Source organism: Mustela erminea, chromosome X (assembly GCF_009829155.1).
Source record: "Mustela erminea isolate mMusErm1 chromosome X, mMusErm1.Pri, whole genome shotgun sequence".
Lineage (NCBI taxonomy): Eukaryota > Metazoa > Chordata > Mammalia > Carnivora > Mustelidae > Mustela > Mustela erminea.
This window is the reverse complement of record NC_045635.1, coordinates 80402863-80428540: the sequence shown is the minus strand read 5'-3', so window position 1 is coordinate 80428540 and position 25678 is coordinate 80402863. Positions and strand designations below refer to the sequence as shown.

At 37.2% G+C, this 25678-nt stretch overlaps 1 pseudogene; it reads right to left on the bottom strand.

The window, feature by feature from the left end:
- Window positions 1-7740: 7740 nt before the first annotated feature.
- Window positions 7741-8408, bottom strand: LOC116583698 (annotated as a pseudogene).
- Window positions 8409-25678: the final 17270 nt, after the last annotated feature.

Here is a 25678-nt window from a genome sequence, read left to right as displayed (position 1 = left end):
ACTGTCTCATTTCCCTGATGTCAATGCCACAAGGAATCCTGCTTTCAGCTTTGTGAGGAAGCCAAATGTGTAACTGTAAACTTCAGGCTGTTATCGGTCAAATAAACCTCTTTCATCAGCTTTCTGAGAAACAGTCTGCAAATCTAAAGACACAATTTATTTCCATGAAGTCAGTGAATGTTTATTCTTTTGTTTTGACAATGACATAGGGATTTCCCAGAAGAACAAGCCCTCCTATTAAAACTTGCTGTCTTACCTGATCTGTGTTTGAAAAAGGACCAATGCAAACTTTTTGTCAGTGCAGAAAGTGAGCAAACTTTGGCTTATTTGGACCACGAAGAAAGAAACTTTGTGTTTATACTCAATTCCTTTGCCATTTGCAACACTGTTCTTTTAGATTTGCATTTGTGCAGGCAGATGGAGAGTGGATTCTAAGTAACTATTTGTCAGGAAGCCTAAATGGAAAATGGTTAATATTTAGAGAAGTCTAACTTCTGTGCCTTGGTTTCTTAATTTCTAAAATGAGATTGTCATAACATTTGGCATCCATGACAATAGGGCTGTTGGGGTGATTGGGTTAATAATTTAATGGGCTTTGATATCCTTGATTAAAAGGAACGATGTAAGGAAAAATAATGAGTGCAATAACACTATCAAACAGGAAGAATCTCAATTTTCTTCTCTCCAATAACCATGCAATATGGACCACACTTTTAAAGCAAGGTGTAATGGGTATGCTTGCCAAATTTCATGTATATGCATTATACACTCAGAAGCCTATAATTGTATATGCAAAATGGATAATTGCATACAAAATTGCCCATTTGTGTGTGCAATTACCCATTTTATGTGCACAAATGCTTATTTGAAAATCTGGCCCTAAAACTGTAGCAAGTAGAGGGAAAATTAGCTTGCACACATGGTTTCTGGAACAGAAATTATGGCCTGCCTTGACTATATAACTGCTGTCAACTATTTAAACTGTCTTCTTTTCAGAGTTGAATCAGAATGTATTTCCAGACTGCATAACAAGACAGTGGCTTGAAAGATTTTTGTAAAGATAAACATAGAAACTTTTTATCTAGCTGCCATGAAGATGTTGATATAGATTGTGATACTAGCAACCACTGATGAGAGCTGTGTAATCACTGCTGGGTATATAAGAAACTGTTATACATAAAGGAAAATGGAATCATGTTTGATCAAAACTGTGAAACATTGGCGCCTGGGTGGCTCAGTGGGTTGAGGCCGCTGCCTTCAGCTCAGGTCATGATCTCGGGGTTCTGGGATCGAGTCCCGCATCGGGCTTTCTGCTCAGCAGGGAGCCTGCTTCCCTTCCTCTCTCTCTGCTTGCCTCTCTGCCTACTTGTGATCTCTCTCTCTGTCAAATGAATAAATAAAATCTTAAAACAAAACAAAACAAAACTGTGAAACATTATGTTTTAAAAACCCTGACTTTTCTATGGTATAGGATGACTGAAAACAGTTAAATATTGGTCTATTTAAAGGTCAACTGCTGGGGCGTCTGGGTGGCTCAGTGGGTTAAGCCTCTGCCTTCAGCTCAGGTCATGGTCCTAGGGTCCTGGGATCGAGCCCCGCATCAGGCTCTCTGCTCAGCAGGGAGCCTGCTTCCTTCTCTCTCTGCCTGCCTCTCTGCCTACTTATGATCTCTGTCTGTCAAATAAATAAATAAAATATTAAAAAAAAAGAACTGGTATTCATATATCTCTTGAAATTTCTTTGTTAGCAAAGACCCATCTGTGACCTAATTACTGTCTGTAGTATATAGAGACTTATGAAAAGGAAACGTGTTGTTTTAATGCAAACTCCTTTAAAGGAAGAGAGGTGAGGAGATAGGCAGAATTAACATCATATATATAGTGAGCATATGACCTGTCTCAAAAAAAAAAAAAAATCTTTTCTTTCTACTATTATGCTCAGTTAGCTAACATATAGTAACACATCATTAGTTTTTGATGTAGTGTTCAACAAATCATTAACTGTGTATAACACCCTGTGCTCATCACTACACATGCCCTCCTTAACATCCATCACCCAGTTACCCCTCACCCCACACCCCCAATTCTGTAACCCTCATTTTTTTTCCTTTAGTACACAGTCTTTCATGTTTGTCTCCCTCTTTGATTTCTTCCCATTCATTTTCCCCTCCCTTCCCATATGGTCCTCTATGCCATTCCTTATGTCCCTCATATGAGTGAAATAATATGATAATTGTATTTCTCTGCTTGACTTATTTCACTTAAAATAATCTGCTCCAGTTCCATCTATGTTGATGCAAATGTTAGGTATTCATCCTTTCTTTTGGCTGAGTAATATTCCATTGCATATACAAACCATAGCTTGTTTATCCATTCATCTGTTGAAGGACATCTCAGCTCCTTCCACAGTTTTGTTATTGTGAACATTGCTGCTATGAACATTGGGGTACATGTGCCCTTTATTCTCACTGCATTTATATATTTGGGGGTAAATATCTTAATAGAGCAATTTCTGGGTCAAGGGTAGTTCTATTTTTAATGTCTTAAGGATCCTCCATACTGTTTTCCAGAGTGGCTGTCAAAATCACTTTACCAATTACAGTGAGATTCTAAATATATTACCCCATTCATTCCTCTTAACAATTGAAGAAGAGGGTAGATGAGTTAGTGACAGAGTCATCTTTAGACATAGTAAGCTGAGTTTTAGTAAGAGTCTTAGTCAACTAAGAGAACCTGCCTTGTAACTAGTGGGTCCATAATTCTGACCAGATTTTGTAAACTGCAAAACCAGGTTCTTTCTCCACAGCACTGCCAACATTTCAATAATTACATATACACAGAATGAATAATAGACACTAGGTACTCTTACCCTCTATCAGAAACATCATGAGTCTTACGTTGAGGTCTTTTATCCATTTTGAGTTTATCTTTGTGTACAGTATAAGAGAATGGCCAAGTTTCATTCTTCTACATATAGCTGTCCAGTTTTCCCAGCACCATTTATTGAAGAGATTGTCTTTTTTCCACTGTATATTTTTTCCTGTTTTGTCAAAGATTATTTGCCCATAGAGTTGAGGGTCCATATCTGGGCTCTCTAATCTGTTCCACTGGTCTATGTGTCTGTTTTTATGCCAGTACCATGCTGTCTTGGTGATCACAGCTTTGTAATAAAGCTTGAAATCAGGTAACGTGATGTCCCCCATTTTATTTTTGTTTTTCAACATTTCCTTAGCTATTCGGGTTCTCTTCTGATTCCATACAAATTTTTGGATTATTTGCACTAGCTCTTTGAAGAATACTGGTGGAATTTTGATCAGAATGGCATTAAAAGTACAGTTTGCTCTAGGCAGTATAGACATTTTAACAATGTTTAATCTTGCAATCCAAGAGCATAGAATAGTCTTCCATCTTTTTATGTCTTCTTCAATTTTTTTCATGAGTGTTTTGTAGTTCCTCGAGTACAGATCCTTTACCTCTTTGGTTAGGTTTATTCCAAGGTATCTTATGGTTCTTGGTGCTATAGTAAATGGAATCGATTCTCTAATTTCCCTTTCTGTGTTTTCATTGTTATTGTATAAGAAAGCCATGGATTTCTGTACATTGCCTTTGTATCCTGCCACGTTGCTGAATTGCTGTATGAGTTCTAGTAGTTTGGGGGTGGAGTCTTTTGGGTTTTCCATATAAAGAATCATGTCCTCTGTGAAGAGAGAGAGTTTGACTTCTTCATTGCCAATTTGGATACATTTTATTTCTCTTTGTTGTATGATTGCTGTTGCTAGGACTTCTAATACTATGTTGAACAAGAGTGGTGAAAGTGGGCATCCTTGTCTTGTTCCTGATCTCAATGGGAAGGCTTCAAGATTTTTCCCATTGAGGATGATATTTGCTGTGGGTCTTTCATAGATAGATTTTATGAAGTTCAGAAATGTTCCCTCTATCCCTACACTTTGAAGCATTTTAATCTGGAATGGATGCTGGATTTTGTCAAAAGCTTTTTCTGCATCAATTGAGAGGACCATGTGGTTCTTCTATCTTCTCATATTAATTTGTTCTATCACATTGATTGATTTCCGAAAGTTGAACCATCCTTGTTACCCAGGGATGAATCCCACCTAGTCATGGTGGATAATCTTTTTAATGTGCTGTTGGATCCTGTTTGCTAGGATCTTGTTGAGAATCTTAGCATACATATTCATCAGTGATATCAGGAATCCATCAGAATCCTAGAGGAGAACATAGGCAGTAATCTCTTCGATATCAGCCACAGCAACTTCTTTCAAGATATGTCTCCAAAGGCAAAGGAAACAAAAGCGAAAATAAATTTTGGGACTTCATCAAAATCAAAAGCTTCTGCACAGCAAAGGAAACAGTCAACAAACAAACAAACAAACAAACAAACAAAAAAACAAAGAGGCAACCCAAGGAATGGCAGAAGATATTTGCAAATGACAGTGCAGACAAAAGGATGATATCCAGGATCTATAATGAACTCCTCAAACTCCACACCCACAAAACAGACAATCATATCAAAAAATGGGCAGAAGATATGAACAGACACTTCTCCAATGAAGACATACAAATGGCTGTCAGACATATGAAAAAATGTTCATCATCACTAGTCATCAGGGACATTCAAATTAAAACCACATTGAGATATCACCTTACACCAGTTAGAATGGCCAAAATTAACAAGAAAGGACACGACATGTGTTGGAGGGGATGTGGAGAATGGGGAACCCTCTTCCACTGTTGGTGGGAATGTAAGTTGGTGCACCCATTTTATAGAACAGTGTGGAGATTCCTCAAGAAATTAAAAATAGAACTTCCCTATGATCCTGCCATTGCACTCCTGGGTATTTACCCGAAAGATACAGATGTAGTGAAAAGAAGGGTCATCTGTACGCCAATGTTTATAGCAGCAATGGCCATGGTCGCCGAACTGTGGAAAGAACCAAGATGCCCTTCAACGGATGAATGGATAAGGAAGATGTGGTCCATATAACCTATGGAGTATTATGCCTCCATCAGAAAGGATGAATACCCAACTTTTGTGGCAACATGGACGGGACTGGAAGAAATTATGCTGAGTGAAAAAAGTCAAACAGAGAGAGTCAATTATCATATGGTTTCACTTATCGTGGAGCATAACAAATAGCATGGAGGACAAGGGGAGTTAGAGAGGAGAAGGGAGTTGGGGGAAATTGGAAGAGGAGGTAAACCATGAGAGACTATGGACTCTGAAAAACAGTCTGAGGCATTTGAAGTGGTGGGGGATGGTAGGAGATTGGGGTACCAGGTGGTGGGTATTAGAGAGGGCACGGATTGCACAGAGCACTGGGTGTGGTGAAAAAATAATGAATACTGTTATGCTGAAAATAAATAAAATATAAATTTAAAAAAAAGAAACATCACAAGTCCCTGGTGACTAAAATTGTTAAAACCACAGGGATATCTTGAAATGAATTAATATTTAATCTTTAAAAGAAAAAGTTTTTTTCCAAAAAAGATACAGCTTCCATTCACTTGCTATAGACTCTCTTACAGGCAGAAATCTGGACTTAATTTCTGTAAGTTCTCTTACTCTCAAGTATAAATTTTTTTTCAAACGTCAGAGACAAAATCTCAGACTACAAGTATAATATTGAATGAGGCATGCTCAATCAATGGTTTAGTATTATAAGGCAGGCTTATACTTATATTTCTATCTTGGTAACTTCAACTGTAGCTGAGATGATATCTACTGATATGACAAGAAAAATTGTTATTGAGGAAATACAGAATCTAATAGCCCATTTGTGTAGCAGAAATCACTGATAGATGTGAACTCCATGACTTAGGAGCCATTTTCAAGTTTAAGACACAATTTCTTTCTTTTCTTTTTTTTTTCATCCAGTAATAATCCATAACTTGATTAGTGTTAGAAATAGTACAAATTTCAAAACAAGATGCAGGCTTCATAGAAAGAGTCTGGAAGTTTTCCTCCTGCTTCAATTTTTTGAAATAGCCTCAGGAGAATTGGTGTTATTTCTTCTTTGACATTTTGGTAGAATTCCCCAGGGAATCCGTCAGGTCCTGGGCTCTTGTTTTTTGGGAGGTTTTTGGTCACCGCTTCAATCTCGTTACTAGCTATCGGTCTATTCAGGTTGTCGATTTCTTCCTGATTCAATTTTGGGAGTTTATAGTTTTCCAGGTATGCATCCATTTCATCTAGGTTGCTAAGCTTATTGGCATATAACTGTTGATAATAACTTCTGATGATTGTTTCTACTTCCTTGGTGTTAATTGTGATCTCTCCCTTTTCATTCATAATTTTATGAATTTGGGATTTCTCTCTTTTCTTTTGGATTAGTGTGGCCAATGGTTTATCGATCTTATTGATTCTTTCAAAAAACCAGCTTCTAGTTTCATTGATACGTTCTACTGTATCTCTGGTTTCTACCTCATTGATCTCAGCTCTAATCTTGATGATTTCCCTTCTTATGTGTGGAGTTGGTTTGATTTGTTGTTGATTCTCCAGTTGTTTAAGGTGTAGAGACAGCTGGTGTATTCTGGATTTTTCAATATTTTTGAGGGAGGCTTGTAATCTCTTAGATATCAGCCACAGCAACTTCTTTCAAGACATGTCTCCAAAGGCAAAGGAAACAAAAGCAAAAATAAACTTTTGGGACTTCATCAAAATCAAAAGCTTCTGCACAGCAAAGGAAACAGTCAAGAAAACAAAGAGGCAACCCATGGAATGGGAGAAGATATTTGCAAATGATCCTGGTTGATATCCAGGATCTATAATGAACTCCTGAAATGCAACACACACAAAACAGACAATCATATAAAAAAATAGGCAGAAGATATGGACAGACACTTCTCCAATGAAGACATACAAATGGCTATCAGACACATGAAAAAATGTTCATCATCACTAGCCATCAGGGACATTCAAATTAAAACCACATTGAGATATCACCTTACACCAGTTAGAATGGCCAAAATTAACAAAACAGGAAACAACATGTGTTGGAAAGGATGTGGAGAAAGGGGAACCCTCTTACACTGTTGGTGGGAATGCAAGTTGGTGCAGCCATTTTGGAGAACAGTGTAGAGATTCCTCAAGAAATTAAAAATAGAACTTCCCTATGACCCTGCAATTGCACTCCTGGGTATTTACCCCAAAGATACAGATGTAGTGAAAAGAAGGGACATCTGTACCCCAATGTTTCGCCAAACTATGGAAAGAATCAAGATGCCCTTCAATGGACGAAAGGATAAGGAAGATGTGGTGCATATACACTATGGAGTATTATGCCTCCATCAGAAAGGATGAATACCCAACTTTTGTAGCAACATGGACGGGACTGGAAGAGATTATGCTGAGTGAAATCAGTAAAGCAGAGAGAGTCAATTATCATATGGTTTTCCTTATTTGTAGAACATAACAAATATCATCAAGGACAAGGGGTGTTAGAGAGAAGGGAGTTGGGGTAAATTGGAAAGGGAGGTGAATCATGAGAGACTATGGACTCTTAAAAACAATATGGGGGGTTTGAAGTGGCAGGGGGTGTGGGAGGTTGGGGTACCAGGTGGTGGGTATTATAGAGGGCTCGGATTGCATGGAGCACTGGGTGTAGTGAAAAAAATAATGAATACTGTTTTTTGTGAAAATAAATAAATTAATTAAAACAAAATTTTAAAAAAAAGATGTAGTTATTCTTTTGAAACACTAGAAAAGGTCCTACTTTTCAGATGGTTACATTGTTAATTCCATAAAAGCATTTACAATATCATTACTCTTGTTCTTGAGGAATCAAGGTGCCTTCGCTCATGACACATTTACTTGTGACACGACTAATTTTATGTCCTTAACCTATGCACCTGTTTCATCAACTTCTTTCTCTTCATTCTCCTCTTGTACAGTTGGAGTTATGTGTTTTCTTGAATGTTTGAGACATCTTCACTTTGAAATTTAAATTTCTCAGCAGTAGCTAGTTGTGCTTGCTGGAATAGATCTTCAGTCTTGGTTTTCCCCCCAAAATATGCAGGTCCCTGAAGCTGGGTTATTGTAGACATTAGTTTTGTGATGATAAAGAGGATATTCTTAGATTTCCAGATAATGACTCTAGTAACCCCTATAACCTGTTGATGATCCAGTTTATACAGAGCTTCCATGCTTTCTTTTCAGTCGAGCTCTGTTTTGCCTTACTGACTGGTTCTCCATAAATTTCAGCTGCTGCTGATAGCTGAGCTCGTTGTGAGGTTGCTTATGTAGAATCCTGTTCTTCAAGTTCTGGTGCAGATTCATCACTGTTGGATTCTGTTCCAGATCCTGTCTTAGCCTAGGGCTGTGGCAACTCCTGCTTTGTAGCAAGAACAGTTTCTGTGGCTTCACCTAGCATTTTGTGCAGGGAACACTGAACCAAGATGGAGACAGAAAGAGCAAGACACCTTTTCATTCAATGTATGGACAAAACAACAAGCATGTGCAAAATAGAGCACTCAAGATCAGCAGAATATCCCTTAATGGGATTCAAGCTGAAAAGTTTTAAAGTTTATAATATATAGATAATAGTTTTCTGATATAAAGCATAGTGTTTATTATAAAGCTGAGTAATTTACATCCCGCAAATAAACTTATAGGAAATGACCACTTATATGGTAAACTAACAAATTTTAGCATAATAATTACAATTAAGAAGAATAAATTAAACATGGTTATGTATTTTTTAAATTTCCAAGAGAAATACTTTAAAAATTTACATTGTGTTTTTAATCAGTTTCTTTATATAAACATTTGTACATTTCCCAATGGGTGTTATAACTTATGACAGTATATAGTATTTTCTTAATGCCACTTCTGAAAATTCTCAGATCTCAGGAGAACATCTTTTTAAGAGGCAAATATTTATTCAAATGTATTATTCTGTATTTTCATTGTTAGTGTATAAGAAAGCCACTGATTTCTGTACATTGACTTTGTATCCTGCTTACACTGCTGGTGGGAATGCAAGTTAGTGCAGCCTTTTTTGAGAACAGTGTGGAGATTCCTCAATAAATTAAAAATAGAGCTTCTCTATGACCCTGCCATTGCACTACTGAGTATTTACCCCAAAGATACAGATGTAGTGAAAAGAAGGGCCATCTGTACCCCAATGTTTATAGCAACAATGGCCAAGGTCGTCAAACTGTGGAAATAACCAAGGTGCCCTTCAACAGATGAATGGATAAGGAAGATGTGGTCCATATATCCTATGGAGTATTATTCCTCCATCAGAAAGGATAAATACCCAACTTTTGTGGCAACATGTACGGGGCTGGAAGAGATTATGCTGAATGAAAAAAGTCAAGCAGAGAGAGTCAGTTATCATCCTATGGTTTCACTTATTTGTGGAACATAACATATAGCATGGAGGATATGGGAGATGGAGAGGAGAAGGGAGTTGAGGGAAATTAGAAGGGGATGTGAACCATGAGAGACTATGGACTCTGAAAAACAATCTGAGAGTTTTGAAGAAGCAAGGCGTGGGAGGTTGGGGGAACCAGGTGGTGGATATTAGAAAGGGCACGGATTGCATGGAGCAGTGGGTGTGGTTCAAAAACAATGAATACTGTTATGCTGAAAAAAATAAATAATTTTTATAAAAAGAAAAGAAAAAGAAAAAAAAAGAAAGAAAGAAAAAAATTAAAATCCAGAGTATATCAGCTTTCTTTACACCTTAAAAAACTACAGAATCAACAACAAATTAAGCCAACTCCACACAAGAAGGGAAATAATCAGGATTAGAGCAGAGATCAATGAGAGAGAAACTAGAGATACAGTAGAACACATCAATGAAACTAGAAGCTGCTTTTTTTTGACAGAATCAATAAGATCAATAAACCATTGGCTAAACTAATCCAAAAGAAGACAGAAGACCCAAATTAATTAAATTATGAATGAAAAGAGAGAGAGAGATCATGACTAACACCAAGGAAATAGAAACAATCATCATAAATTAGGATCAACAGGTATATGCCCGTAACTTGAATAACGTAGATGAAATGGATGCATTCCTGGAAAACTATAAACTTCCAAAACTCAATCAGGGAGAAATTAACAATCTGAATAAACCAATATCTAGTAATGAGATTCAATCAGTGATCAAAAACCTCCCAAAAAACAAGAACCCAGGGCTTGATGGATTCCCAGGGGAATTCTCCCAAACATTCAAAGAAGAAATAATACCTCTTCTCCTGAAGCGGTTTCTAAAAATTGAAGCTGAAGGAAAACTTCCAGACTCTTTTTGAGAAACCAGCATTACCCTGATCCCCAAACCAGGCAAAGACACCACCAAAAAGGAGATTTTTAGACCAATATCAGTGATGAATATAGATACTAAGATTCTCAACAAGATCCTAGCAAATAGGATCGAACATTACATTGAAAAGATTGTCCACCATGACCAGGTGGGATTTATCCATGGGATCCAGGGGTGGGTCAACATTTGCAAATCAATCAATGTGATAGAACAGATCAATAACAGAAGAGAGAAAAACTACATAGTCCTCTCAATTGATGCAGAAAAATAATTTGACAAGACACATCATCCATTCCTGATTAAAATGATTAAAATTATAGGGATAGAGGGAATATTCCTCAACTTCATAAAATCTATCTATGAAAATCCCACAGCGAATATTATCCTCAATAGGGAAAACCTGACAGCTTTCCCTTTGATATCAGGAACACAACAAGGATGCCCATTCTCACCTCTCTTGTTCGAAATATTACTAGACGTCCTAGAAACAGCAATCAGACAACAACAACAACAACAACAACAAAATCAAATGTATTCAAATTTGCAAAGAAGTCAAGCTCTCTCTCTTTACAGATGACATAATACTTTATATAGAAAACCCAAAGTAATCTACTCCCAAACTATTAGAACTCATATAGCAATTCAGTAATGTGGCAGGATACAAAATCAATGTACAGAAATCAATTGCTTTTTATACACTAACAATGAAAATACAGAAGTGAAAATTATAGAACCAATTCCATTTACTAGAGCACCAAGAACCATAAGATACCTGGGTATAAGCCTAACCAAAGAGGTAAAGGACCTGTACTCAAGGAACTACAGAACACTCATGAAAGAAATTGAAGAAGACACAAAAAGATGGGAGACCATTCCATGCCAAAGTATCAGAAGAATAAACATTGTTAAAATGTCTATACTGCCTAGAGAAATCTATACTTTCAATGCCATTCTGATCAAAACTCCACTTGTATTTTTCAAAGAGCTGGAGCAAAGAATCCTAAAATTTTTATGGAACCAGAAGAGACCCTGAATTGCTAAGAAAAGGCTGAAAAAGAAAAACAAAAGTGGAGGTATTACATTGCTTCATTTTAAGCTTTACTACAAAGCTGTGATCACCAAGACAGCATGGTATTGTCACAAAAACAGACACATAGACTAGTGGAATAGAGTATAAAGCCTGGATATGGACCCTCAAATTTATGGTCAACTAATCTTTGACAAAGCAGGGAAAAAAATACAGTGGGGAGAAAAACAAAACAAAACAGTCTCTTCAGTAAAGGTGCAGGGAAAAATGGATAGCTATGTGTAGAAGAATGAAACTCGACATTCTCTTGCACCATACACAAGGATAAGCTCAAAATGGATAAAAGACCTCAACATGAGACAGAAATCCACCAGAATCCTAGAGGAAAATATAGGCAATAACCTCTGCGATATTGACCACAGCAACTTCTTTCAAAATATGTCTCCAAAGACAAAGGAAAGAAAAGTGAATATGAACATTCAGGACTTAATCGGGATCAAAAGCTTCTGCAGGAAACAGTCAACAAAACAAAGAGGCAACCCACGGAATAGGAGAAGATAATTTGCCAATGACACTACAGACAAAGGCTGATATCCAAGATATATAAAGAACTCCTCAAACTCGATACCCACAAAACAGATAATCACATCTCAAAATGGGCAGAAGACATGAACAGACACTTCTCTGAAGAAGACATACAAATGGCTAACAGGCACATGAAAAAATGTTCATAATTACTATTCATCAGGTAGGTTCAAATCAAAACCACATTGAGAAACCACCTTACACCAGTTAGAATGGTCCAAATTAACAAGACAGTAAACAACAAGTGTAGGAGATGACTGGGAGAAAGGGGAACCCTCTTACACTGTTGGTGGGAATGCAAGTTTGTGCAGCCACTTTGGAAAACAGTGTGGAGATTCCTTAAGAAATTCATAATAGAGCTACTTTATGAATCTGCAATTGCACTATTGGGTGTTTACCCCAAAGAAACAGATGTAGTGAAAAGAATGGATATCTATATCCCAATGTTCATAGCAACATTGGCCACAGTAGCCAAACTGTGTAAAGAACCAAGATGCACTTCAATAAAAGAATGGATAAAGATATGGTCCATATATACTATGGAGTATTATTCCTCCATCAGAAAGGATGAATACCCAACTTTTGTATCAACATGGACCAGACTGGAAGAGATTACACTGAGTGAAAAAGGTGAGGCAAAGAAAGTCAATTATCAAATGGTTCTACTTATTTGCGGAGCATAAGGAATAACATGGTGGACATGGGTAGATGGAGAGGAGAAATGAGTCTGGGGAAATTGGAGGGGGAGATGAACCATGAGAGACTGTGGACTCTGAGACACAAAATGAGGGTTTTGGAGGGGAGGGCAGTGGGAGGTTGTGTCAGCGGGGTGGTGGGTGTTATGGAGGACATGTATTGCATGGGGCAATGGGTGTGGTGCATAAACAATGAATTCTGGAACACTAAAAAGAAATAAAACAAAAAAATACATATAAAAATTCTATTAGTTAATGTACAGTACATCATAAGTTTGAGATGTAATATACAATATTTTGTCAGTTGCATTTAATTTCCAGGGCTCATTGCATCATGTGCCCTCCTTAATGCCCATCACTCAAGTACCCCATCCACCTACCTACCTTCACTCCAGCAACCTTCAATTTATTTCCTTTAGGAAAGAATCTGTCAAGGTTTTTCTCCCACTCAGCTTGCTATTCAGTTTTCCTTCCCTTGCCCTATGATCCTCTGTACTATTTCTTTCTTTTTTTTAAATATTTTATTCATTCATCAGAGAGAGAGAGGGAGAGAGAGCAAGCACAGGCAGACAGAAAGGCAGGCAGAGGCAGAGGGAGAAGCAAGCTCCCTGCTGAGCATCGAGCCCGATGTGGGACTCGATCCCAGGATGCCGGGATCATGACCTGAACTGAAGGCAGCCGCTTAACCAACTGAGCCACCCAGGTGTCCCCTCTGTACTATTTCTTATATTCTACATGAGTGAAACCATATGGTAATTGTCTTTCTCTTGTTGATTTAACTCAGCATCATGCCATCCATTTCCATCCATGTCGATGTAAATGTTATGTATTCATCCTTTCTGATGGAGGAGTAATATTTCATTGTTTTTGTTGTAAGCCACATCTTCTTTATCCATTCATCTGTCAATTGGCATCTTTACTCCTTCCACATTTTGATTATGGTGGATATTGCTGTTATGAACATTGGGGAGATGGTGCCCTTATGAGTCACTACAATTGTATCTTTTTTTTTTTTTAAGATTTTATTTATTTACTTGACAGAGATCAGAAGTAGGCAGAGAGACAGGCAGAGAGAGAGAGAGGAGGAAGCAGGCTCCCCACTGAGCAGAGAGCCTGATATGGGGCTCAATCCCAGGACCCTGAGATCATGACCTGAGCCGAAGGCAGAGGCTTAACCCACTGAGCCACCCAGGTGCCCCACTACATTTGTATCTTTGGGGTAAATACTTATAGTGTGATTCCTGAGTTGTAGGGTATCTCTTTTTTAAACTTCCTTAGGAAACCTCATACTATTTTCCAGAGTGGTTGCACCAGCTTGCGTTCCCACCAAAAGTGAAAGCGGGTTCCCCTTTCTCCACATCCTTGCCAACACTGGCTGTTTCCTGTATTGTTAATTTCAGCCATTCTGACTGGTATAATGTGGTATCTCATTGTGATTTTGATTTGTATTTCCTTGATCCTCAGGGATGTGGAGCATTTTTTCATGTGTGTATTGGTGATTTGTATGTCTTCTTTGGAGAAAGATCAGTTCTTGTCTTCTCCACATTTCTTGGTTAGACTATTTTTTTGGGGGGGGGTGTTGAGTTTGATAAGTTCTTTATAGATCTTCAGTACCAGCCCTTTATCTGATATGTTATTTAAAAATATATTCTCCTATTCCATAGGTTGCCTTTTAGTGTTTTGATTATTTCCTTTGCTTCAAGCTTTTGTCTTGATGAAGTCCTAACAGTTCATTTTTGTCTTTGTTTCCCTTGCCTTTGAAGATGGGTTTTGAAAGAAGTTGCTGAAGCCAAGGTGAAGAGGTTACTGCCTGTGTTTTCCTCCAGTATTTTGATGAATTCCTGTTTCACATTGAGGTCTTTCATCCATTTTGAGTTTATCTGTGCATATGGTGTAAGAAAATTGTTCAGTTTCACTCTTCTACATGTGACTGTTCAATTTTCCCAGGACCAGTTATTGAAGAGACTGTCTTTTTTGCATTGGATATTCTTACCCAATTTGTCAGAGATTAGTTGACCATAGAGTTGAGGGTACATTTCTGGGTTTTCTATCCTGTTTCAATGATCTATGGGCCTGTTTTTATGTCAGCATCATACTGTCTTGATGAGTACAGCTCTGTAATATAGCTTGATTTCTTACATTGTGAAGCCACCAGCTTTGGTTTCCTTTTTCAGTGTTCCTATGGCTATTCAGGATCTTTTATTATTACAAATTATTTGTTCTAGCTCTGTGAAAAATGTCAATGGTACTTTCATATGGATTTCTTTGAATGTGTAGATTATCCTGGGTAGCATTGACATTTTAACAATATTTGTCTTTAATCTGTGAGCATGGGATCTTTTTCCATTTCTTTGTCTCTTCCTCAATATCTTTAATGACATTTTTATAGTTTTCAGAGAACAGATCATTTACTTCTTTGCTTAGGTTTAATCCCAGGTATCTTGTGGTTTTTGTTACAATTGTAAATTGGATCAAATCCTTAGTTTCTCTTTCTTCTGTCTCATTGTTAGTGTAAAGAAATACAACTGATATCTGTGCATCGATTTTATATCCTACCATATTCCTGAATTGCTGTGTGAGTGCTAGCTTTGAGGTGGAGTCTTCTGAGTTTTCCACATAAAGTATCATATTATCTACAAAGAGTGAGGATTTGACTTGTTCTTTGCCAATTTGAATTCTTTTTATTTATTTTTGTTGTCTGATTTCTGAAGCTAGAAATTCTAACACTATGCTGAATAGCAGTGTTGAGAGTGGGCATCCCTGTTGTGTTCCCTGATCTTAGGGGAAAAACTCTCAGCTTATACCCATTGAGAATGATATTAGCTGTGTGTTTTCTATAGATGACTTTTATAATATTGAGATGTGTTCTCGCTACTGTTATACTGTGGAGAGTTTTAATCAAGAAAGGATGTTGTAGCCACTCGCCCAGAAGATCAACAAGAAATCCAGCCAAGACCAAGTTCACCTACCAAGGAGTACAGTTTCAATACCAAGGAGAGCAGCAGAATTCCAGAGGAGGAGAAAGCAAAGCACGGAACTCATGGCTTTCTCCCTATGATTCTTTAGTTTTACAGTTAATTTAATTTTTTTTTCTTTTTCATTTTTTTCTTTTCTTCTGCTAAAATTATTTTTAACTTTTACCCTTTTCTTTTTTAACGTTTTTTTTACTAGTTTATCTAATATATATATATTTTTTCTTTTTTATACTTTTCTTTATTTGTTTTCTTTTTTTAATTCTTTTCTTTCTTTCCTTTTTTTTTCCTTTCTTTCTTTCTGAACCTCGTTTTATCCCCTTTCTCCCCCCTTGACTTGGGATCTCTTCTGATTTGGTTAAAGCATATTTTCCTGGGGTTGTTGTGACCCATTTAGTTTTTAACTTGCTCCTTCATATACTCTTATCTGGACAAAATGACAAGGCAGAAAAATTCACCACAAAAAGAAGAACAAGAGGCAGTACCAAAGGCTATGGACTTAATTAATACAGACATTGGTAATATGTCAGATCTAGAGTTCAGAATGACAATTCGCAAGGTTCTAGCCGGGCTCGAAAAAGGCATGGAAGATATTAGAGAAACGCTTTCAGGAGATATAAAAGCCCTTTCTGGAGAAATAAAAGAACTAAAATCTAACCAAGATGAAATAAAAAAAAGCTATCAATAATAAATGAGGCAGGGGTGCCTGGGTGGCTCAGTGGGTTAAAGCTTCTGCCTTCGGCTCAGGTCATGATCCCAGGGTCCTGGGATCGAGTCCCGCATCAGGCTCTCTGCTCAGCAGAAAGCCTGCTTCCCCTTTCTCTCTCACTGACTGCCTCTCTGCCTACTTGTGATCTCTGTCTGTCAAATAAATAAATAAAATCTTTAAAAAATAATAATAATAAATGAGGCAGAAGAAAGAATTAGCGATATAGAAGACCAAATGACAGAGAATAAAGAAGCTGAGCAAAAGAGGGACAAACAGCTACTGGACCACGAGGGGACAATTCGAGAGAAAAGTGACACCATGAGACGAAACAACATTAGAATGATTGGGATTCCAGAAGAAGAAGAAAGAGAGAGGCGAGCAGAAGGTATACTGGAGAGAATTATTGGGGAGAATTTCCCCAATATGACAAAGGGAACAAGCATCAAAATTCAGGAGGTTCAGACAACGCCCTTCAAAATCAATAAGAATAGGCCCACAACCCGTCACCTAATAGTAAAATTTACAAGTCTCAGTGACAAAGAGAAAATCCTGAAAGCAGCCCGGGAAAAGAAGTCTGTAACATACAATGGTAAAAATATTAGATTGGCAGCAGACTAATCCACAGAGACCTGGCAGGCCAGAAAGAGCTGGCATGATATTTTCAGAGCACTAAACGAGAAAAACATGCAGCCAAGAATACTATATCCGGCTAAGCTATCATTGAAAATAGAAGGAGAGATTAAAAGCTTCCAGGACAAACAAAAACTGAAAGAATTTGCAAACACCAAACCAGCTCTACAGGAAATATTGAAAGGTGTCCTCTAAGCAAAGAGGGAGCCTACAAGTGGTAGATCAGTAAGGAACAGAGACAATATACAGTAACAGTCACCTTACAGGCAATACAATGGCACTAAATTCATATCTCTCAATAGTTACCCTGAATGTTAATGGGCTAAATGCCCCAATCAAAAACCACAGGGTATCAGAATGGATAAAAACACAAAACCCATCTATATGTTGCCTCCAAGAAACTCATTTTAAGCCCGAAGACACCTCCAGATTTAAAATGAGGGGGTGGAAAAGAATTTACCATGCTAATGGACTTCAGAAGAAAGCAGGAGTGGAAATCCTTATATCAGATCAATTAGATTTTAAGCCAATGATTATAATAAGAGATGAGGAAGGACACTATATCATACTCAAAGGGTCTGTCCAACAAGAAGATCTAACAATTTTAAATGTCTATGCCCCCAACATGGGAGCAGCCAATTATATAAACCAATTAATAACAAAATTAAAGAAACACATCAACAATAATACAATAATAGTAGGGGACTTTAACACTCCCCTCACTGAAATGGACAGATCATCCAAGGAAAAGATCCACAAGGAAATAAAGGCCTTAAACAACACACTGGACCAGAGGGACATCACAGATATATTCAGAACATTTCATCCCAAAGCAACAGAATACACATTCTTCTCTAGTGCACATGGAATATTCTCCAGAATAGATCAAATCCTCGGTCCTAAATCGGGACTCAAGCAGTATCAAAAGATTGGGATCATTCCCTGCATATTTTCATACCAAAATGCTCTGAAACTAGAACTCAACCACAAGAGGAAGTTTGGAAAGAACCCAAATACATGGAGACTAAACAGCATCCTTCTAAAGAATGAATGGTCAACCAGGAAATTAAAGAAGAATTGAAAAAAATTATGGAAACAAATGATAATGAAAGCACAACGGTTCAAAATCTGTGGGACACAACATAGGCAGTCCTGAGAGGAAAATATATAGCGGTACAAGCCTTTCTCAAGAAACAAGAAAAGTCTCAGTTACACAAACTAACCCTACACCTAAAGGAGTTGGAGAAAGAACAAGAAAGAAACCCTAAACCCAACAGGAGAAGAGAAATCATAAAGATCAGAGCAGAAATCAATGAAATAGAAATCAAAAAAACAATAGAACAAATCAACGAAACTAGGAGCTGGTTCTTTGAAAGAATTAATAAAATTGATAAACCCCTGGCCGGACTTATCAAGAAGAAAAGAGAAAGAACCCAAATAAATAAAATCATGAATTAAAGAGGAGAGATCACAACTAACACCAGAGAAATACAAACTATTATAAGAACATACCATGAGCAACACTACACCAACAAATTTGACAATCTGGAAGAAATGGATGCATTCCTAGAAACATATAAACTACCACAACTGAACCAGGAGGAAATAGAAAGCCTGAACAGACCCATAACCAGTAAGGAGATTGAAACAGTTATTAAAAATCTCCAAACAAACAAAAGCCCAGGGCCAGATGGCTTTCTGGGGAATTCTATCAAACATTTAAAAAAGAACTAATTCCAATTCTCCTGAAACTGTTCCAAAAAAGAGAAATGGAAGGAAAACATCCAAACTCATTTTATGAGGCTAGCATCACCTTGATCCCAAAACCAGACAAGGATCCAATCAAAACAGAAAGCTATAGACCAATATCCTTGATGAACACAGATGCAAAAATTCTCACCAAAATACTAGCTAATAGGATTCAACAGTATATTAAAAGGATTATTCACCACGACCAAGTGGGTTTTATTCCAGGGCTGCAAGGTTGGTTCAACCTCTGCAAATCAATCAATGTGATACAACACATCAATAAAAGAAAGAACAAGAACCACAGGATACTCTCAATAGATGCAGAAAAAGCATTTGACAAAGTACAGCACCCCTTCCTGATCAAAACTCTTCAAAGTGTAGTGATAGAGGGTATATACCTCAATATTATCAAGGCCATTTATGAAAAACCCACCATAAATATCATTCTCAATGGAGAAAAACTGAAAGCTTTTCCGCTAAGTTCAGGAACATGGCAGGGATGTCCATTATCACCACTGCTATTCAACATAGTACTAGAAGTCCTAGCCTCAGCAATCAGACAACAAAAGGAAATTAAAGGCATCCAAATTGGCAAAGAAGAAGTCAAACTATCACTCTTCACAGATGATATGATACTATATGTGGAAAACCCAAAAGACTCCACTCCAAAACTGCTAGAACTTGTACAGGAATTCAGTAAAGTGTCAGAATATCAAATCAATGCACAGAAATCAGTTGCATTTCTCTACACCAACAACAAGACAGAAGAAAGAAAAATTAAGGAGACAATCCCATTTACAATTGCACCCCAAACCATAAGATACCTAGGAATAAACCTAACCAAAGAGGCACAGAATCTATACTCAGAAAACTATAAAGTACTCATGAAAGAAATTGAGGAAGACACAAAGAAATGGAAAAATATTCCATGCTCCTGGATTGGAAGAATAAATATTGTGAAAATGTCTATGCTACCTAAAGCAATCTACACATTTAATGCAATTCCTATCAAAGTACCATCCATCTTTTTCAAAGAAATGGAACAAATTATCCTAAAATTATATGGAACCAGAAAAGACCTCAAGTAGCCAAAGGGATATTGAAAAAGAAAGCCAAAGTTGGTGGCATCACAATTCCGAACTTCAAGCTCTATTACAAAGCTGTCATCATCAAGACAGCATGGTACTGGCACAAAAACAGACACATAGATCAATGGAACAGAATAGAGAGCCCAGAAATAGCCCCTCAACTCTATGGTCAACTAATCTTCAACAAAGCAGGAAAGAATGTCCAATGGAAAAAAGACAGCCTCTCCAATACATGGTGTTGGGAAAATTGGACAGCCACTTGCAGAAAAATGAAATTGGACCATTTCCTTACACCACACACGAAAATAGACTCAAAATGGATGAAGGACCACAATGTGAGAAAGGACTCCATCAAAATCCTTGAGGAGAACACAGGTAGCAACCTCTTCAACCTCAGCTGCAGCAACATCTTCCTAGGAACATCGCCAAAGGCAAGCAAAGCAAGGGCAAAAATGAACTATTGCGATTTCATCAAGATCAAAAGCTTTTGCACAGCAAAGGAAATAGTTAACAAAACCAAAAGACAACTGACAGAATGGGAGAAGATATTTGCAACCGACATATCAGATAAAGGGCTAGTGTCCAAAATCTATACAAAACTTAGCAAACTCGACACCCAAAGAACAAATAATCCAATCAAGAAATGGGCAGAGGACATGATCAGACATTTCTGCGAAGAAGACATCCAGATGGCCATCAAACACATGAAAAAGTGCTCCATATCACATGGCATCAGGGAAATACAAATCAAAACCACAATGAGATACCACCTCACACCAGTCAGAATGGCTAAAATTAACAAGTCAGGAAATGACAGATGCTGGCGAGGATGTGGAGAAAGGGGAACCCTCCTACACTGTTGGTGGGAAGGCAAGCTGGTGCAACCACTCTGGAAAACAACATGGAGGTTCCTCAAAATGTTGAAAATAGTGCTACCCTACGACCCAGCAATAGCACTACTGGGTATTTACCCTAAAGATACAAACGTAATGATCCGAAGGGGCACGTGCACCTGAATGTTTATAGCAGCAATGTCCACAATAGCCCAACTATGGAAAGAACCTAGTTGTCCATCAACAGATGAATGGATAAAGAATATGTTGTATATATACACAATGGAATACTATGTAGCCATCAAAAGAAATGAAATCTTGCCATTTGCGACAACGTGGATGGAACTAGAGCGTATCATGCTTATCGAAATAAGTCAAGCAGAGAAAGACAACTGTCATATGATCTCCCTGATATGAGAAACTGGTGATGAAACATGGGGGATTAAGGGGGTGGGAGAAGAATAAATGAACAAGATGGAATTGGGAGAGAGAGAAACCATAAGTGCTCTTAATCTCAGAAAACAAACTGAGGGTTGCTGAGGGGAGGAGGATTGGGAGAAGGGAGGTGGGATTATGGACATTGGGGAGGGTATGTGCTTTGGTGAGTGCTGTGAAGTGTGTAAACTTGGCGATTCACAGACCTGTACCCCTGGGGATAAAAATATATTATATGTTTACAAAAAAATAAAAATAAAAAAAAAAAGAAATGATGTTGTATTTTGTCAAATGATTTTTCTGCATCCATAGAATAGGTATGATTTCTTCTGTAAATATTTGGTAGAATTCCACTGGTAAGTGGTCTGACCCTGGATTCCTATTTTTTTTGGGGGGGGCGTTGATTATTGCTTCAATTTCCTTGAAGGTTATTGCTCTGATCAGGTGTTCTATTTCTTTCTCTTTTAGTTTTAGTAGTTTAGAAGTTGCCAGGAAGACATCCATTTTTTTTCCCAGATTGCCCAATTTGGGTTGGCATATTGTTGCTCATAATATGTTTTTAAATTGTTTTTATTTCCTTGATGTTGTTTGTAATCTTTCCTCTTTCATTCATGATTTTATTAATTTGGGTTTTTTCTCTTTTCTTTTGGATAAGTCTATCTAGAAGTTTATTGATCTTATTAGCTCTTTCAAAGAACTAGTTTCTAGTTTCATTGATCTCTTCTACTGTTCTGGTTTCCATTTCATCAATTTGTGCTCTAATCTTTATTATTTCTCCTCTCATGCTTGGTTTAGGCTTTCTTTGCTGTTATTTCTCCAGATCTTTAGGTGTAATATTAGCCTGCGTATTTTAGATGTTTATAATTTTTGAGAAAGGTTTGTATTGCAATGAGCTTCCCTCTTAGGATCACCTTTGCTGTATTACAAAAGTTTTGAACAGTTGTGTTTTTATTTTCATTTGTTGCCGTGATTTTTTTTTTTAATTCTTAAATTCCTGGTTGACCCATTCATTCTTTAATAGGATGCTCTCTAACCTCCAAGTCTTTGAATCCCTTCAAAATTTCCTTTTGTGATTGATTTCAAATTTCAAAGCTTTAAAGTTTCAAGTTTCAGATTGCGGTCTGAAAATATTCAAAGAATTATCCCAATATTTTAGTACTGGTTTAGAACTGATCTGTAAACCAGTATGTGATGTATTCTGGAGAATGTTCCACGTGCACTCAAAAAGAATGCATGTTCTGTTGCTTTATGATGGAATGCTCTGTACATATCTGTGAAGTCCATCTGGTCCAGTGTGTCATTCAAAGCCCTTGTTTCCTTGTTGATCTTCTTAGATGATCTGTGCATTGTTGTGAGTGGGGTGTTGAAGACCCCTACTATTATGGCATTATTATCAATGTGCTTTTTTCAATTTGGTTATTAATTGGTTGATAGAATTGCCTTCTCCCAAATTAGGGGCTAAAATATATCTTTTTAGATATACCCTTTATGTATGATACAGTCTCCCTCTTCATCCCCTACTGCAATATTTAATTTAAAATCTAATTTGTCTGATATGAGTATTGCTACTCCAGCTTTCTTTTGATATCCATTAAAAGGATAAATCATTCTCCATGCACTCTCATTTTCAAACTAGAGGTGACTTAAGGTCTAAATTGAGTCTCTTTTAGACAGCATATGGATTTTTTTTTAAATCCAATCTGATACCTGGTTTCTTTCAATGTAGCCCTTTTACATTCAGAATAACTATTGAAAGTTATGAATTTAGTGCCATTGCATTACCTGTAAAGTGTCTGTTTCTGTAGCTTGTCCCTGTTTCTTTCTCGTTTATGTTAGTCTTGGGCTTTCTCTTTGCTTATGGGATTACCCCTTAATATTTCTTGCAGGGCTGGTATAGTGGTCACATAGTCTGTTAGTTTTTGTCTGTCCTGGATGCTCTTTATCTGTCCTTCCATTCTGGATGATAGCCTTGTTGGATATAGTATTCTTGGCTGCATATTTTTCTCATTTACTGCCCTGAATATATCATGCCAGCCCTTTCTGGCCTGCAAGGTCTCTGTGGATAGGTCTGATGCCAGACTAATGTTCCTATCTCTGTAAGTTAAGAACCTCTTGTCTCAAGCTGCTTTCAAGATTTTCTCTTTATCTATGAAACTTACAAGCCTCTTTATTATAGGTTGGAGGGTTGATCAATTTTTATTGAATTTGGGAGGGGTTCTCTCTATGTCTTGGATTTGAATGCCTGCTTTTTTCCTCAGATTAGAGAAATTCTCAGGTATGATTTGCTAAAATATACCTTCAGGCCCTCTTTTTCTTCTCCCTCAGGGACCTCCCAAATATATATATATATATATACACACACACACACACACACACACATATGCATGTACGTATGTATGTATATGTATGTATGTAATATACATGTGTGTGTATGTATATGTATATGTATTTCTTTTTATGGCATCACTGATTTCTCAATGCTTCCCTTCATGGTCCATTAGTTCTTTTTCTTTCTTTTCCTCAGATTACTTCCTTTCCATCAACTTGTCTTCTGTGTTACTTATTCTGTATTCTGCCCCATTTACCCTAGCTGTTAGAACATCCATTTTAGACTGCTTTTCAGTTAGAACATTTTTAATTTCAGCCTGATTCAATCTCATTTCTGCAGTATGAGATTCTCTAGTGTCTTTTATGCTTTTCTCAACCCCAGTTAGTAACTTTATAATCATTATCCTAAATTCCAGTTCCAACATTTTATTTATAACCATATTGATCATATATTTGGCAGAGAGTATTACCTCTGGTTCTTTATTTTGTGGTGGCTTACTCCTAGTCACTTTGCCTAGAGAAGAATAGATGCATAAGTGAACAAAATCAGAAAAATATCAACTATGACCCAAGTGAAATACACACTACAGAAATCCAAAGAGAAAAAGGAAAAGAAAATGACAAAGAAAAATATAATGGGAAAGATAAAAGGGTGGGAGAAAGAATTTAATCTCATAGGGTGGACAAAACAGTGTGATTCACTTGGTCCTCAGTGTATTTTGGTCTTTGTGTTAGAAGACACTAAATCCCAAAATTGTTAAGGAAGCAAAACTTATGTATATACAAAAATAAAATTAAATAGAATGAAGGGAAGCTCCAAATGAAGAAATATCTCTATAAATATAAATGTAAAAAATGAAAGTTCAAAAAAGTCTTAAAAAGAAAGAGTTGATAATATAAGAAACAAGTTGAAAAGGGAGAAATAAAAAAATAGAAAATTTAAAACTCTAAGATAAACAAATAGTGAGAAAATACCTTAATTCTACATAATATTTTCCTAGAGTGCTGGAGTTTTGCAGTCCTGTCTGTAAACTTGCTGTTCATCTATTCTTCCAGTTTGTCTTCTGGGGATGGGGTCTTCTGTGCTGATTCTCAGGTGTCTTTGCCTAGGTGGAGTTGCACTACTCCTTGCCATAAGGCCAGGCTCAGTGAAGCTGTTTTTGTTTTCTCTGTGTGGCTCTTGTTCCCTAAAGTCTTTCCATGCCTTTTTAGAGGATCAAAATTAAGATGGCTGTTCCCACTCTACAGAACCAGAACCAAAAGATCACAGTATGCTCTGCTCAGTGAACCCTCAGGGATAAGCGGTATTTACTTTTGTGTGTGCCAAACTCTGTAAACTCCTGTGCTATATGCCTACACCAGTCCTCCCAGTAGAAGGCAGAGAGTCCTGTATTTCTGTACCTTGTAGGTCCCTTAGCAGAGAGAACTGTTGCCTGATTGGGTCACAGCTCACAGTTTGTGGTGAACCAAGCTGAGAGCCCTCTGCCAAGCTCACTGATCCTAAACAGGTTTCCCGCTCCTGTGCTTGGGAACTCTACCAGCTCAAGCATCCCAGTTCCTTCTGTGATTCCAGGGATCCTGAGACCACACTGTCCCACCTAAGATACTTCCCCGATTCACCAAATGCTCAGCTTTCAGGCAGGGATGTCTCTCACTGGAACAGATTACTAGGGTTCAATTTTGTGTTCTGGGACTGTATAACTTTCCTGTAGTCAGTTTATGGACACTTCCTACCCCCTGCTATTTATCTTCTGATATCTCCCCTCAGATTCACTTCTCAGCACCTCCTATTGCATAAACAGTGGTCACTTTTATACTTGTAGAGTTCCAGCAATTATTTTCTTATATCTCAGGTTGAATTCATGGGTGTTCAGAATGCTTTGATAGTTATCTAGCTAAATTCAAAGGAACAGATTAAATGAGGTCCCCTACAACATCTTGTCTCTCCCATACATTTTCAGTTTTAAAATTACAAGCTACTTAGAATGCAAAGTTGTTTAAAATTGGATACTATATTTTGCAATGAATCACATACAAAACCAAAAGAATGGATGCTAAGAGATGTTATGGTAAATGAAATATAAGAGATTGTGGTACATCTTAATAAAAATAGCTTCTGACTTCTTTTTTTAATTGAATATTACAATTTTGGAACATGCATCAGGATTTAGTTCAAGCATTTGCATTCCTTATGATATGCTATTTCTGTCTTCAGTGCAGTTTGGTTTCTTTCATATGTGTCATTTCCAAACCACTACTTTAAATATTATATATTCCTTTTTCCTAGAAATAATTACTACACCTTAAGGGAAAAAAAGAAAGAAAGAAAGAAAGAAAGAAAG